This window comes from Coffea eugenioides, chromosome 3 (genome assembly GCF_003713205.1).
Source record: "Coffea eugenioides isolate CCC68of chromosome 3, Ceug_1.0, whole genome shotgun sequence".
Taxonomy (NCBI): Eukaryota; Viridiplantae; Streptophyta; class Magnoliopsida; order Gentianales; family Rubiaceae; genus Coffea; species Coffea eugenioides.
This window is the reverse complement of record NC_040037.1, coordinates 44,581,010-44,596,191: the sequence shown is the minus strand read 5'-3', so window position 1 is coordinate 44,596,191 and position 15,182 is coordinate 44,581,010. Positions and strand designations below refer to the sequence as shown.

The window sequence follows — 15,182 nt, the reverse complement described above, 5'->3', positions numbered from 1 at the left end:
ATGATCCAGTATCTAGTTAAAACAAGTAGTCAAATAGATCATGCAAAAATGTACAGTAAGGAACATATTCATGGTAAAGGATATAGGTTGCTCTCAGGAGCAAGTTCCACTGTAGTTTGATCAAGGTCCGTTGACTCTCAGCCAACCACGAAAGTATAACGTCCGTAGATCTCCACTTTATACCAATTTTCATCCACCAAACATACCCCTTACCGGGCCTGAACAACCAAGAAGTACCCAAGGTTCGTCGATCTCCTCGACCAAGCCCTTGCTGGCTCGATTCGACCAACTAACTCTATATTGGACTTATAGTCCTAGATATTCAGTAATTCAGGATTTGGTTTATAACCCTAAGTATTCAGGAATCAGGAATGGAGTCGTTGGCTGGTATCCAACGCTCCCGCAGTAATGATTGGAGACGTTAGTTGTCATCTAACGCTCCGTATTCAATAATATCAGTGTTCAAGAGATGAATTCCAGTCCAAAATAAACAAGTTAGGAACTTGTCCTTTACCCAAGGGTACCCAGCTTACTCGACCGCTCTGAGGCTGGTCTAAAGCAAGAGGTCCAACGAGGGCTCAGTTCAGCCGTTACCGACTTACATTCATACATACGCATGAGTAACCCTAGATTCCACTTACCCGAAGTCTCGAATAAGGTCCAAGGCCCAGTTCAACCACTACAAGATAAATGTAGCTGGTCTACAATTCAACCGCTACAAGAAGGATTTAGCTGGTCTACTATTCAACCACCACAAGAGAAATGCAGTTGATCTACAGTTCAACCGCTACAAGAGGAATGTAGCCGGTCTACAAATATGCACATAAACATGCAAGTCCGCATGCAGGATTAATTAATTCAAGTTCATGGAGGTCGAGGGTGAGGCGATTTGTGCAAGGGTTGAATATAGAGATAGAAGAGGCTTTAGCGCCGGCACAAATTAATACTTTCACGGAGGTTCTTGAGAAAGCCCAGAGGATAGAAATTGCAAGGGCGCAAGTGAAGGCTTTTCATGCAAGAAAGAAAGGTGCGTCTAGTGGAGACCAAGGGCAAGAACAAGGTGATCTAGGTATACCACCCTCTAAGATGGGTCGAGGAGCTAGTGGTGTGAGAATTTCGGGGGCATCCAAGGGAGTTACTCAGAGAGGAGCCCTAGGTGGAGGAGGACAATTGAGATGTGTCTCACAAGGAGATCAAACCTCATTCCCTCACTTATCTTGTGAATATTGTGGAAAAACCAACTATACTGAGGATAATTGTTGGAGAAAGACTCGAAAATGTTTATGGTGTGGTAGTGCTGAGCACCAAATTGCAGCCTGTCCCCTCTTTGGTGAGACTCAACAGTTAGACAAGTCAAACCATAAACAACCAAATGTAGGAGGGAATAGATCCAAAGTGCCTGCCAGAGTATATACCTTAAACCATCAGCAAGTGCCTAATCCGTCTAAAGTGGTAGAAGGTACTATTCATGTTTCCCATTGTCTGGCTAAAATTTTGACTAATGATGAGATCTGGGAGTTAAAGACGGACATGCAAGAAGAATACCATGAGTTATTTATGAATAAATGTATGAATTTCGAGGTCGAAATTCTCTTAAGGAGGAGAGAGCGTGGGAGGTCTTGAGCTAAGGCAACGTCTACGGTGCAATATTCACTTTTCTGCCCACGGTAGGCAGAAGCAATGGAAGGAGGCCAACTGTGTTCTATGGAAATGCACAAAGACAAACAGCAAAAATGAACCGGGAGCTGGAGAAAGCCGGTTGTGCGTAACGCAATACATTTTGAAATCACAATAAAAGCCCTCTTAAAAATTTGTTCATCATCTAATGCCCAATACTTATATTTGATAAATTAAAATAGTTAATTAAATATTCTATTATAATATGAACAACTATATGTCATTGAGTGTGATTCACTTACTAATGTTGAAAATTTCACCAATTTTTCGTTACAACAATCTTGTCTGCCTTTCCGTACCTTTTTACCACGTTTTTTTGACATTCATTTGTTTGCTCTTCCCCTTTCATTGGGACCTGCATTTAGATAGAGTGTTCACTAAATATTTTCTAAGTACTAAGCATTAGATGATGAGCAAATTTTTAAGAAGGTTTTTATTGTGATTTTAAAATATGTTGCACTATTTCATCCACTCAAAATCGGCTTCCTACCCAATGTATCTTTTGATGTTTGTCTTTGTGCATCCCCACAGAACACAGTTGGCCTCCTTGCATTGTTTCCCCCTACCATGGGTAGAAAAGTGAACTTTCCACTGTAGACGTCACTCGACTAAGCCTATAAAAGTTGTACTTTGTTGATGATTTTTATTTTATTTTATACTTGCTAAACCTTGGCGTCTAGTTTCTAACTGATTTACCCGACTCCTGCATGCATTCTTAAGCTTTAGAAGGGGACATTTGCTCTCTAAATTATAAATTCCGTGCCACTTAAATGCAATCCTTGACAGAGCGCTCAAAACTAACAAAATAATTCCCACATTCTATTAACTTACTGCAAAAAGATTTTTACGTTTTCTGTATACATATTTTTCAATTACATTTTTACTTCACATACATTAAATTGCTATAGTACATTTTTCTATAAAAACTCCTGAAAATAATAATCTAAATAGGCAAATTTTAACTAAAATTAGCCAAATTTGTTAGGACATAAATGTCAATTTAAAGACCTTTATCCTTGCTTTTATTCTTCTTTCAAGTTTAACACGAGAAACCCTATACTTCCCAACCTACCTCCAAGTCTAGCCGCACCTCTGCTTCCAATTTCCACCTTCAATTTATTGCACATATTCCAAATATTCTAGAAAGCCACAAAACCATGGTCAAGCCATAGACAATCCTTTAATCACCTCGCATTCAAACCCCTCTATAATTCCAATAAAATTCCAACTAAAAGAATTAATCTCAAGGAAAACAACAACGATGGTACTAACGTTGAAGAACAATAAACATTTGCAGCCAATATAAAAAATGATCACAAAAGGGTGTCCTATGAATAAACATCAGTTATATTTTTGAGCGGATTGATAAGAATAGAACTAGGAGAAGGGATCTTTCCTTATAAGTTGAGTGAAGAAGAATCAGTGGATTAGAAAAGTCCAAAAGGAAGAAGATAAGGAAGCAAGAAAAAGAAAAGGAAATGAGAAAGCAAAAGGAGAAAAAAAAAGGAACGAAGAAGAAGATGCAACAAAAGAGTCAGATTAAGAGACTTTTTTTTGTCTCATTAGAAGATGCAGCAAAAGAGTCAGATTAAGAGACTTTCTTTTGTCTCATTTGGATACAGTAGTATTTGAAATATTTACTATAATATTTTTTGTGATATAATGTATGTGAGATAAAAAGATGATTAAAAATGAAAAAAAATGAGTTGAAAAATGTTGATGTAAACGAAATATTATTTGAAAAATTTGCTATCCAAACATTCTTGCTTACACTTGAAAGTTTAATGGCTTGTGTCAATTATTTTGCTAATTTCTTGTACGCAGTCAAGAATTGTCTTTAAGTGGGATGGAATATATTGTTTAAAGAGTACAGTGTCCTATTTTGAGGTTTAAGGATGCAAGTGAGAGTTAGTGTAAAGTTAAAGAGTACAAAATGGAATTAATCCAAAATATTTAATACTCTAAAAGCAAGATATTTGTTGGGTAATGCTATTCATACTCTACATTCAACTTTTTGTGCACACTTAATGAGCAACACGGGGTAGTATGCTGATGTTGGTGCAATTGATGTACTTGTTATCGAGTATACTTTACAATTACACTATATTGTGTTCTAAGTGAATATGCAATATTGTATTTATAAAATTAATCTTTTTTACATTGATAGTATACGAATTAATAATAGTGCATGCATGTTAAATGCGCAAAATTTTAAATTTAAATTCCAATTGAAATTAATTGTTATGCATTTAAACCAGTTAAAAAACTTTTACTTCAAGGTTACAATATTGTTTTCTCGTACATCATACAACCTAATACTCTCTCCATCTTGAACTTTTTGTAACACTATGAATTTGTGTTTTTTTTTCCTCAATAGTAGTGTGCTAAGTACTTGTTTTTAAAACTAAGAGATGAGTTAAACTATTTGGTACTTGAATCGGCCTAAGCACCTCATAAAAGTTCATTCGAGTTTGGTTAGCCAACTAATCAAACTAAACTTGAGTAACAATTTATTTTTGAGAAACTTTCAAGTTAGACTCAAGATTGACTTTTAAGTGAAATGTACATGTGAAAATTTTAAACAACTTAAACTCGATTTGATCTGATAAAAATTCAATTGAGTTTGACTCGAAAAGTAAACAAGTCAAATTTAAAGGAAAAAATTTTCAATCTCCTCAAAATGAAAAAACAATCCTGAACGCAGGATATTCAATTTGATTAGGCTGGTATATAATCCTACTTGATCCACTTTAGTTTCCTTTCTATCCCTGTAGCTTCATTGGTGGAAACAAGAGAAGACACATGTGGGGTCTCGTCTTGCGGTAAATCCTTCAAGTGTTCTCCAGCATCTAGTGTACGGACGCTCATAGTGCAAACTAGAGGTGGCAATTTGGATTGAGATCCATTTATCCATCCATATAATCCATAATTAAATGGATTTGGATTATCCATTTATGATATTGGTTTTAAATGGTTGACCAAAGTAAAACCATTAAATTAAATGGATTTATATGGTTTATCCACAAAAACCACATATATCCATTTATTTAAAAACCAAATAAAAGTAGCCAATCATGATCAAAACTTGCAAGCAAGAAATATATGACAGTGTAGTCGGCCGTGCTCCCCAATCATGCGGTGGACCGCATCAACGACCTCAATTTGGGAACCCCCCCTCCCCCTCCCCCCTTGTTGGTCCCCCACCATAACCTTCCCTCCTATTCCTAGCTAGGTTCCCTCATTGTTTCTTTAATTTAAACCCAGAAAATTTTCCAATGATTGATGTATTTGAAAGAATATTATAAATTTTTTGTGACATGACATGTATGAGATAAAAAAATAAAAAATTATATTCATGATATAGGTTAAATAACATTTGAAAATTTTATTTATAAATTACGGCAACCAAATTAGACCAATTGTTCTTAAATTAGACCAAAATACTACCTAAATTCTTAAATGAAAAATCTAAGTATTTTGCCATCTTTCTCATCCAAATATACCTAAAATTTACAGGTATATAAAAAAGTATCTTCATATTACAAGAAATGGTAATGCAAAAAAAAAGTAACCAAAATATTTAAATGGATTATAAATGGATAATTGGTTTTTATTTAATCCATTTAGATCCATCCATTTAGATCCATTTATTAAATGGATCTAAATGGATTGGATAAATTTCATCCACCATCCATTAAGTCAAAACCAATTATGAACCATTTATCCATATTGCCACCTCTAGTGCAAACCTTTGGTGACCGTTGTGTCCACCTTTTTCAAAATTCTTTGAAATGTGACACTGCCGGTCCCACAAATAAGACTTTAAGGTTTTCAACTTGCCAAAGGGTGAAGGTCAAAGGTAGACACAATCATCCATTAAAGTCTGATGGAATTATCATATTGATTTTTTTATTATTTTAATTTCTCGTTTTGGTGTCCTATTTATTTATAGTTTCTATATTAGTTTAGAAAATTTCAACTTAAGTTGAAGTTAGTTTCAATTAACAATTGCAGTTGTTTAGAAAGTTTAGAAATCTATAAGTACTACTAGTATGGTAGACTTAAGTACTACTAGATTATAAGTACTACTAGATTATGACTTAAAAAGCTGAGTTGAGTCTTGAAGAGTTCGTTGAGTTGAATTGTGAGATACAGAGAAAGTCTCTAAATTGATATTTGCAAATTGTCGTAAATGAAATGTTATGACTCGATATTGTTATTGTTGAATTTTGAGTTAATAAAATTATTGACTATTTATCGTGTATTTATTCACCTCCTTTTCTTACATATTTTTATACATGTTAAAATTACTTTTGCTAAGGATGATTTTGTTGTGCCAACAAGTGGTATAAGAGCTCTAAGTTTTAATCTCAGTGCTTGTTCGTAAAATTAAAAGATGGATCCATATTATTTCTATCTTTGATGGTAAAAGCAATTTTGATGTTTGGAATTGGATGGTGAAGACGTTTTTTCAAACTGTTGGACTTTGGGATATTATTCAAAAGGCGTTCATGAAAATTGTAGAAGGCATGAAATTATCAAGCAACGCAATTAAAAAGTTAGAGATGTACAAACACATAGATTGTAAGGCATTCCACTATTGCAGTACCCAAATCTAGTTGTATATAGCTAAAAAAATTATACATGCAAAGATGACTAAGAAGGTTTGAAATTTTTGATAAACTCTTATTGTGGTCATGGTGGAAAAAAATTTCTGACAAGTACGAGAAAACAGAATTTTTTGATGAGACAAATGAAAAAAATTGCAGAAGTTGTGGGTGTACATAAAGATGAAGAATTTGTTCAAAAGGAAATTTTAGAAGTGATTGAGAAAGAAAGCAACATCATTGATGAAATTAAATATGCTCTGAAAGATCATGGCATTGTAGAAATTCTTAATTCTATGGGAGTTGATAAATTATTTGAAAAAGAAAATCAAACAGTTGAATTGATTGATATCAATTGTAGGGTGGGCAAATTAAAATTGTAAATTGCTAAAAGTGATGGGATTGTTCGTGTTGACAAGTTAGGGCTTGCTGAAAATCACTACAAGAAAATTGCGTTTCTGTGACAGGCGAAAGTCGTCACAAAAAAAGTCAGTGACGACTTTTACTGCTGTCACAGAGCTGTCACTAGTTCTATGTCACAAAAGGGGGTCCATGTGACGACTGTTGAAAGTCGTCACAAACGATTTCGCTTTTGTGATGACTCTTGTCGTCACTCATTGTTGTACATTGTGTGACGACTTTTATTGTCATTAAGTTGGCTAAATTCTTGTCATAGTCAACCCTTGGAGTTGTCACATTATGCTTCCGTTCAGTGACGACTTTTGTTGTCATTGTTTTCCATCCATAAAAAGTGACGACTTTCTGGTGTCACTAGTGAAACTTGTTGGCAGTGACAACTTTTTTATTATCATTTATTTTTTTGTAAAAAGCAATAATCTAATGTTAATTACGCAACATAGCTGCCAACAATCACAAAACGTTCATTGAGTAGCAAGGAGAAAAAAAAAGCCAACATACGAAAAGAAAGCCAACATTCATTTCCAATAGAAGATCAACCCAAATACATATATATATATATATAAATGTTGCCTCAAATGAGTCATAAACCATGCACCATCCAAAATAAGCCATTCAGTTACAATACTAGTGATTTCCCATCCACAATAGAGAGTAGTAAAGTTCTATACAAAAATATGAGCACGATTCCCATCTAGAACAAAACATGAGCACGATAGGCCTTGTAGTCTTCAAATCAAAAACCATCTTCACAGCAATGACTGGCTTCTTCTTCTTGGGAATCGTGTTAGAACCTACACGTTACCAAAATTGAAGCAATGAGCACTGGTGTTAAAACTGGAACTACACTTCTAGATAGGCACCATATTATAAAAACTAATGTCACTCTAATTTGAAATTATAGCAATCTAAGTAAATTGCTTAACACAAAAAATGGAACCTCAAACTTTTAACTATTCTTGATCACAGATGAAACAGGAAGCTAAAAAACCAACTTTTTTAACAACTGTTTTAGTTTGGTTACAAAAATTATTGCATTGTGTACATGGGCATGGGATTTTCTGATTTTCAACTTTTTGAGAATATGCAAACTTGAGGAAATTTTTGACTCCGAGTTCATAAGCCTTGTCCTTCCTATTGCTAATCTTCATCCAAGTTTTATCCATGTCCTAGATATACACACATCAGCCTTTAGTACAAAATACTTTTCTAATATCAAACTAAAGAGAATAATTTGTTAACTAGCCTTTTCAAAAATTAAGGCTACAAGTCATATGAAAAGCAGCCATAAAAGTAATATGAAAATTCATATGAAAAGCCATGAAATCAGTATCATATATCAAGAAAAGTAATATGTAAAGCAGCCACAAAATGAACATGAAATTAACCATGAAAGCAGTTTCCTAAAATCCAAAAAAGCCATATGTAAAGCAGCCATGAAATTAACCATGAAATCAATAGAAATTAAAGAGGAGAGACTTCAACAAATGCACTAGCAATCAACAAATGTTAATACCAACTGATGGTTAATACCAACAAATGCACTAGCAATTAACAAACAAATGTTAAAGAGGAGAGACTTCTAAAGCTCAGACTTTAAAACAAACAGAACAGAACAAAAAATACGCTTGTTAATACCAACCCAAAAAAAAAAGAACAAAAACAGGGGAAAATTAAAAGAAGAACAAAGTCACAAACGATGTTAAATCCAGATACCTCTACGATGTTATGGAACAAAGTCAATAAAAGAAGAACCGTACACAGAAATTTCTCAAGATACAAACTGAAAATGCAACATTTCAGAAGCCCAAATTGCCTCGAATAATGGCAAGGAAATGAAGCCTTTCGGGGGTAGGACAGAAGCCATTGGATAATGAGCTAACAAAAACAGGGGAAAATTAAAATGTAGGTTCGAAAATGGCAAGGAAATGAAGAACAAAGAACAAACTTCAGTTGAACTTACCTAAGAAATGTATAGCTTTCCCCAATTGCCTTGGATTTGCTGGTGCTAAAGAGCTCGACGCGGTTGCGGGTCAATAGAGGGGAGAAAGGGCTATCGTCAGTGGTGAAGGAAATGCTGAAGAATAAATTATGGTGCTGGATAGCTCGGACTTCAGTGGCTGATGGTGGTGGATAGCGGCGGACTTCAGCGGTTAACGGTGGTGAGCGGCATTTCGACACGGTTGCGGGTCAATGGAGGGGAGAAAGGGTCATCGTCAGTGGTGAAGGAAAGGCTGAAGAATAAAGCTCAAGTTGCTGGGTAGCGGCAAACTTCAGCTGCTGATGGTGGTGGATAGCGGCGGACTTCAGCGGCTAACGGTGGCGAGCGGCATTTCGAATCTACGGGAAGGAAGGGTTAGTTCACCATAGGAAGGAAAGACTGAGAATGAAATTTGTCTAAGTGTTGGAAGAGAGAAGCGGCGAGACTTTTGTTTGTGTGTGAACAACCAAAAACGACGTCGTTTTGTAGAGATTTCAGCCACCCGCCTCGCGCCTCTTTCAGATTTCAGACTGGCGCTCTTTTTTTTTTGGCATCTAAGCACATCTTTGAGATTCCAGGATTCACACCTTTAGCTTCATACATTTTTTTTCTTTTTTTTTTCCCTGGTCAAATTTTTTTTTCAGGTTTCTTTTTTCATACTTAATCTCTTTTTTTTTTCCTTAATCTCATCTATAAATATCAAATAAATTATTTGATATTGGTTTCTTTTTTGTGCATGTATATATATATATATGTGTGCTTGTTTGTGTCTATATACATCTTTTTGGGTTTGGACAACTCAATATACAAATTATTTAAGAAATTACCTTACAATAAAACTTACACAATAAAACATGTTTCAAAAATTTAACATGCATAGAATCGCTTATATACAGTATAGCACTTCTTACTCATGCTTATACTACTCTTTGTCTATTACTTAGTTTTTATAATAAATTAAAAGAAACATGTAATCAAATATTCTGTTAATTGTGTGGCAACTCTCAATCTTATTGCACAACAGATATTTTACTGAATAATTTTAATTTCGTATATACCCATTCCATATGAAAATAATTATTACTTATGATGTATTACACGTTATACTAATCTTTCACAGTGCTAACATTAGACTACAAATTATATTCAATTACATTTTTTCAAATTATGTCAGTTATTGATTTTTGGGGGTTGTTATAAGGAATAATAAACAATTCGTGAAAAAATTTTCATGCTCAGACATGTCTATTATGTCAACTTAGCAAAAATTACAAATATCTAAAAATAGTTTGTTATTATATCATTTGTATTTTGCTAATACGTAATGAATAGGGGCTAAATTATAAAATTAGGGTGTCATATCTTCGGTGTTTTTTGCTCATATAAAAGAATTGGGGGATAAATAATAAAATTAGGGTGCCATAGTAGAATTAGTGAAATTTGATGAAAATACTATAGAATTGCTTATATACAGTATAGCACTTCTTACTCATGCTTATCCTACTCTTTGTCTATTACTTAGTTTTTATAATAAATTAAAAGAAACATGTAATCAAATATTCTGTTAAATGTGTTACAACTCTCAATCTTATTGCACGACAGATATTTTACTGAATAATTTTAATTTCGTATATACCCATTCCATATGAAAATAATTATTACTTATAATGTATAACACGTTATACTAATCTTTCACAGTGCTAACATTAGACTACAAATTATATTCAATTACACCTTTTCAAATTATTTCAGTTATTGATGTTTGGAGGTTGTTATAAGTAATAATAAACAATTCATGAAAAAAATTTTATGCTCAGACATGTCTATTATGTCAACTTAGCAAAAATTACAAATATCTAAAAATAGTTTGTTATTATATCATTTGCATTTTGTTAATACATAATGAATAGGGGCTAAATTATAAAATTAGGGTGTCATATCTTCGGTGCTTTTGCTAATATAAAAGAATTGGGGGCTAAATAATAAAATTAGGGTGTCATAGTAGAATTAGTGAAAGTTGATGAAAATACTGTAGTATACAGTGACGCAAAAAGTTGTCACAAAATTGGAACCGGGTAGACTTTCAATGACAACAAGTTATGTTGTCACTGTAGAGAGAGCGTTTGTGACGATTTTACTTGAGTTGTCATAAAATCATTTCCCACGGCATCAAATGAGATGCGCGCCAACTATTTCGTGGCGAGTTGAGAATGACAACTTCCAATGTTGTCACTGATTATGCTTGTGCTGTACTTATCTGTGATGACACCTAATGTCGTCACTGAATTAGGTTATCTGTGACAAGATTTTTGTTGTCACATAAATTTTTGTCATTGAAAAAAATATTTCTTGTAGTGAATATTAGTGGTGACAACTATGATTTTGTGAATTTGAAAAATTTTGTTGGTGACATAGATGAATTAAATATTGAAGTGTTCAATCAAGAATGGGTCATCATATTTGATGTCGTTGACAAAATGATCATGTCAAGAAATTTTTCCAAAAGTATGAGTTTTCCAAAAGTGATCATGACAAAAGGATCAGTTTTAAGTTGGTGTTTCACGCCATTTATACAGCGATAGAGTTGTTCTTGGAGATTCAAGTTTGTGATAGTATTGGAAATAATCACAATGAAGAGCTTAATTTAAGGGAGAAAATAATGGAATTAAACTAAGGCATCCAATTTGTTTATGTCCTTATTGTTTTAATTTCTTGTTTTGATGTCCTGTTTATTTAGTTTGCATATTAGTATAGGAAATTTCAAATCAATTCTATATAAGTTTTGGTTTACAATTGTATTTGTTTAGAAAGTTCAGCAATTTATAAATAATGCTAGTATAGTAGATTATTACTTGAAGAGTTGATTTGAATTTTGAAGAGTTCTTGAATTGCGAGATAGACCAAAAGTTTCTAAACTAATATTTGTGAGTTGTTATAAGGGAAAGGTTACAACTTAATATTGTTATTATTGAATTTTGAATTAATAAAATTATTGAGTATTTGTTGTGTGCTTATTTTCCTTCCTTTTTCACATATTTTTCTATATGTTAAAATTACTTTCCAGCGTACGTAATTTTTCGTACCAACAAAGTCAACTAACAAGAAATTTGGACAGATCAAAATAAAAAGCACAATAATTTCAATAAGATGAAAGGAGTGTGTAGAGCCACCATATAATTTAAAAGAATGTGTAACGTGGCTACGATACCTGCTTGTCATTTGCATTAGTTAAAAAAGCAGTCAAAGTGTGTGTGAGAAATTAGAAAGGAGCGTGGAGAAATCGCAACGCTAGACAGTATGATATAAGCTACTAAATTAAGAAGAGTTTGGCAATTGGCATCCAACTCTTTAGTCACGACATTGAAACTAGGAACAGCAGTCTTAGCCTATTTTCTAATTCCCATCGCAGCTGGTGCAGCAGCTTCTGATGATGTTGGGTTCATCTTTCAAGGATTTCAACAATCAAATCTAAGCCTGGATGGATTAGCCACGGTAACCAACAATAGCCTCCTACGAATAACCAACACCACCATATCACAAACTGGGCATGCCTTCTATCCTAATCCCATCAATTTCAAGAGCACATCTACTAGTTCAGCTTTCTCCTTTTCCACCCAATTTGTGTTTGCTATAGTACCCGATGTCCCTGGACTGATTGGTTCCGGATTGGCTTTCGTGATTGCACCAACAAGAAACCATAAAGGAGGGCCTATGTCACGGTTCAATATTATGGAAACTCTCGGCCTCTTTGATAGACCCACCAACGGAAGTCAGAATAATCACGTTTTTGCTGTGGAGCTTGACACTTTCCAAAACCAAGATTATGGTGATATCAATGCCAACCATGTTGGTATCGATATTAACTCTGTGAGGTCCAAGGTATCAAGGCCAGCAAGTTACCAAGCTAATAACAAGAATTCATTTGACAACTTAACTCTTAGCAGCGGTCAACCGATGCAACTTTGGGTGGAATACGATGGGATTGATGGGAGAATCGATGTTACGTTAGCCCCAATAGCGGCCGCCAAACCACATACTCCTCTTTTGTCTTTGACATATGACCTTTCGCCGATTTTAGTGCAAAACATGTATGTTGGCTTTTCTGCTGCCACTAGCCCAGTAGAAAGAGGAACATCTCATTTTATACTTGGATGGAGCTTTAGGATGAATGGTGTTGCGCAAGCTCTTGATCTCTCTCGGCTCCCCGAGCTACCTCGGTCTGGACACAAGACAGTATCTAAATTTTTCACCGTGGGATTGCCCCTGATTTGCATAACTTTTCATTAATACTAATATCTGGAGTAGCTTATTATCTAAGGAGAAAGTGGAAGTTTACTGAAGTGCTGGAAGAATGGGAGCTTGCTTACGGACCTCACAGGTTCAAGTATCAAGATTTGTACATTGCCACCAATGGATTCACAGAAAAGCAGCTGTTAGGAAAAGGCGGATTTGGCAGGGTCTACAAAGGCGTTTTGCCAACCAACAATCTTGAGGTTGCTGTCAAGAAGGTCTCTTATCATGCAAGACAGGGAATGAGAGCATTTGTTGCAGAAATCGTCAGTATTGGTCGATTGAGTCATAGAAATTTAGCACCGTTGTTGGGTTATTGCCGGCGTAAAGAAGAGTTACTCTTGGTATCATGGTTCAAAGTCGTGGTCGCGGTCACGGTCGCGGCCCGGAACGTTCCACATCGGTTTCGGCATATCGGTCGCGGTCTCGGTGAGACGCAAATTTTAAAGTATTTAATATTCTAAAAATTATTAATAATATAAAAAAAGTATGCTAAACAAAAATAATAAAAAATAGCAAAAGAAATGGCCAAGTCAATCCGTCACGGTGTAACTCGGCCGATTTCTCGTCTTGACTCGGGATAACTCGGAGTGACTCGGTGTGACTCGGCCGAGTCAATCCGTCGCGGTGACGTCTCGGCCGATTTCTCGGCGAGTCAAGTATCTCGGTATCGTTTCGTCACGGTATCGTATCGGTAGGGGCCGAGACGGTGACGACTCGGCCGAGTCGTCTCGGTCTCGGCCGAGACTTCGAACCATGCTTGGTATACGAGTTCATGTCCAATAGTAGTCTGGACAGGTTTCTGTACAACCAACCAAAGTACGCTCTCAACTGGAGCCAAAGATTTCGAGTTATCAAAGGTGTAGCGTCAGGATTATTCTATCTACACGAAGAATGGGAGCAAGTAGTGATCCACGGAGATGTAAAAGCCAGTAATGTATTGTTAGATGGTGAACTGAATGGAAGATTAGGAGATTTCGGTCTGGCAAGGCTATACGATCATGGAACTCTCCCTCAAAGCACCCATGTAGCTGGATCTCTTGGCTACCTTGCCCCTGAGTATAGTAGGACAGGGAGGGCCACAACAAGCACTGATGTATATGCTTTTGGGGCCTTTTTGCTGGAGGTTGCCTGTGGAAGAAGGCCAATAGAACCCCGAGCAGAACCAGAAGAGAATATCATTTTGATTGATTGGGTATTTTCGTGCTGGAAAGCAGGTTGTATACTCCAGGCAGTTGATCATAATTTGGGTAATGAGTATGTGAAAGAAGAAGCGGAATTGGTGTTGAAACTGGGCTTGTTATGCTCTCATTCAGAACCAAAGATTAGGCCAAGTATGAGACAAGTTCTGTTGTACTTGGAGGGATCAGTTGCCTTACCAGTATGGGGCTTTTCTGCTGTTGATCTTGGCTTCGCCCATCCTGCTGTTGGAGCTTCCACAGACAATTGTTTCTCACATTCTGTAGTAGACTCCGTTCTCTCTGGCGGTCGGTAACTTTACTAAATTTAGGAAAATAAAAGTGCTTATTTTGTCGAGTGCATTTTTATTATCTTTCTACCCACGAGAGCCCCTTGTACTGTTTATTAGTGTGGCATCTCAAATATGCAATGTTTTAGTATTGAAGCCTTTTCTTTTCCCCTTTTCTGTGTTTTCTGTTTTCTAGTTTCTGAATGTCTTGTAAAAAGATTCATTCATGTAGAACTCGAATTTACAGAATTGAAGGAAGAATATAATCATTCGAATTATTTATGCGGGAGAATGAGAGAGCAATAAACGCAACTCACAATATTATTAAAATTTTAAACAATAGAAGAAAATGACACCACAATAAAATCCTATAAACACTCTTAAGCTCTCTTAAGAAAATACCTAAACTATTGCCCTATTTATAACTTATTAAGAGTTTTAAAATAAGAAATCACTTGCATAAAAATTATCAAATAAAATACAAAATCATAAATAATACAACTACCTTAAACCTAACTTCAATAAAACTAGTGGATAAATAAATAGAAACTCTGAAGTTTGGTTTATTTTGCCAACAATTAGTAGCAGCTAATCATTAACATGATTTTTAAGAGCAAAATTAAATTGTTGCACTAAAACATTCTGGAAATCATCCCATCACACCTATGCATAAGAGCAAAGATAGCCCAGAGCACAGAAGATTCAACAATTAAATGCCCAAAGACTGAAACTGTCTGGTCCT

The 15,182-nt window shown here is 35.2% G+C and overlaps 1 pseudogene; it reads left to right on the top strand.

Moving 5' to 3' along the window:
- The first annotated feature begins 371 nt into the window (after window positions 1-371).
- On the top strand, window positions 372-14,467 carry LOC113766730 (annotated as a pseudogene).
- Window positions 14,468-15,182: the final 715 nt, after the last annotated feature.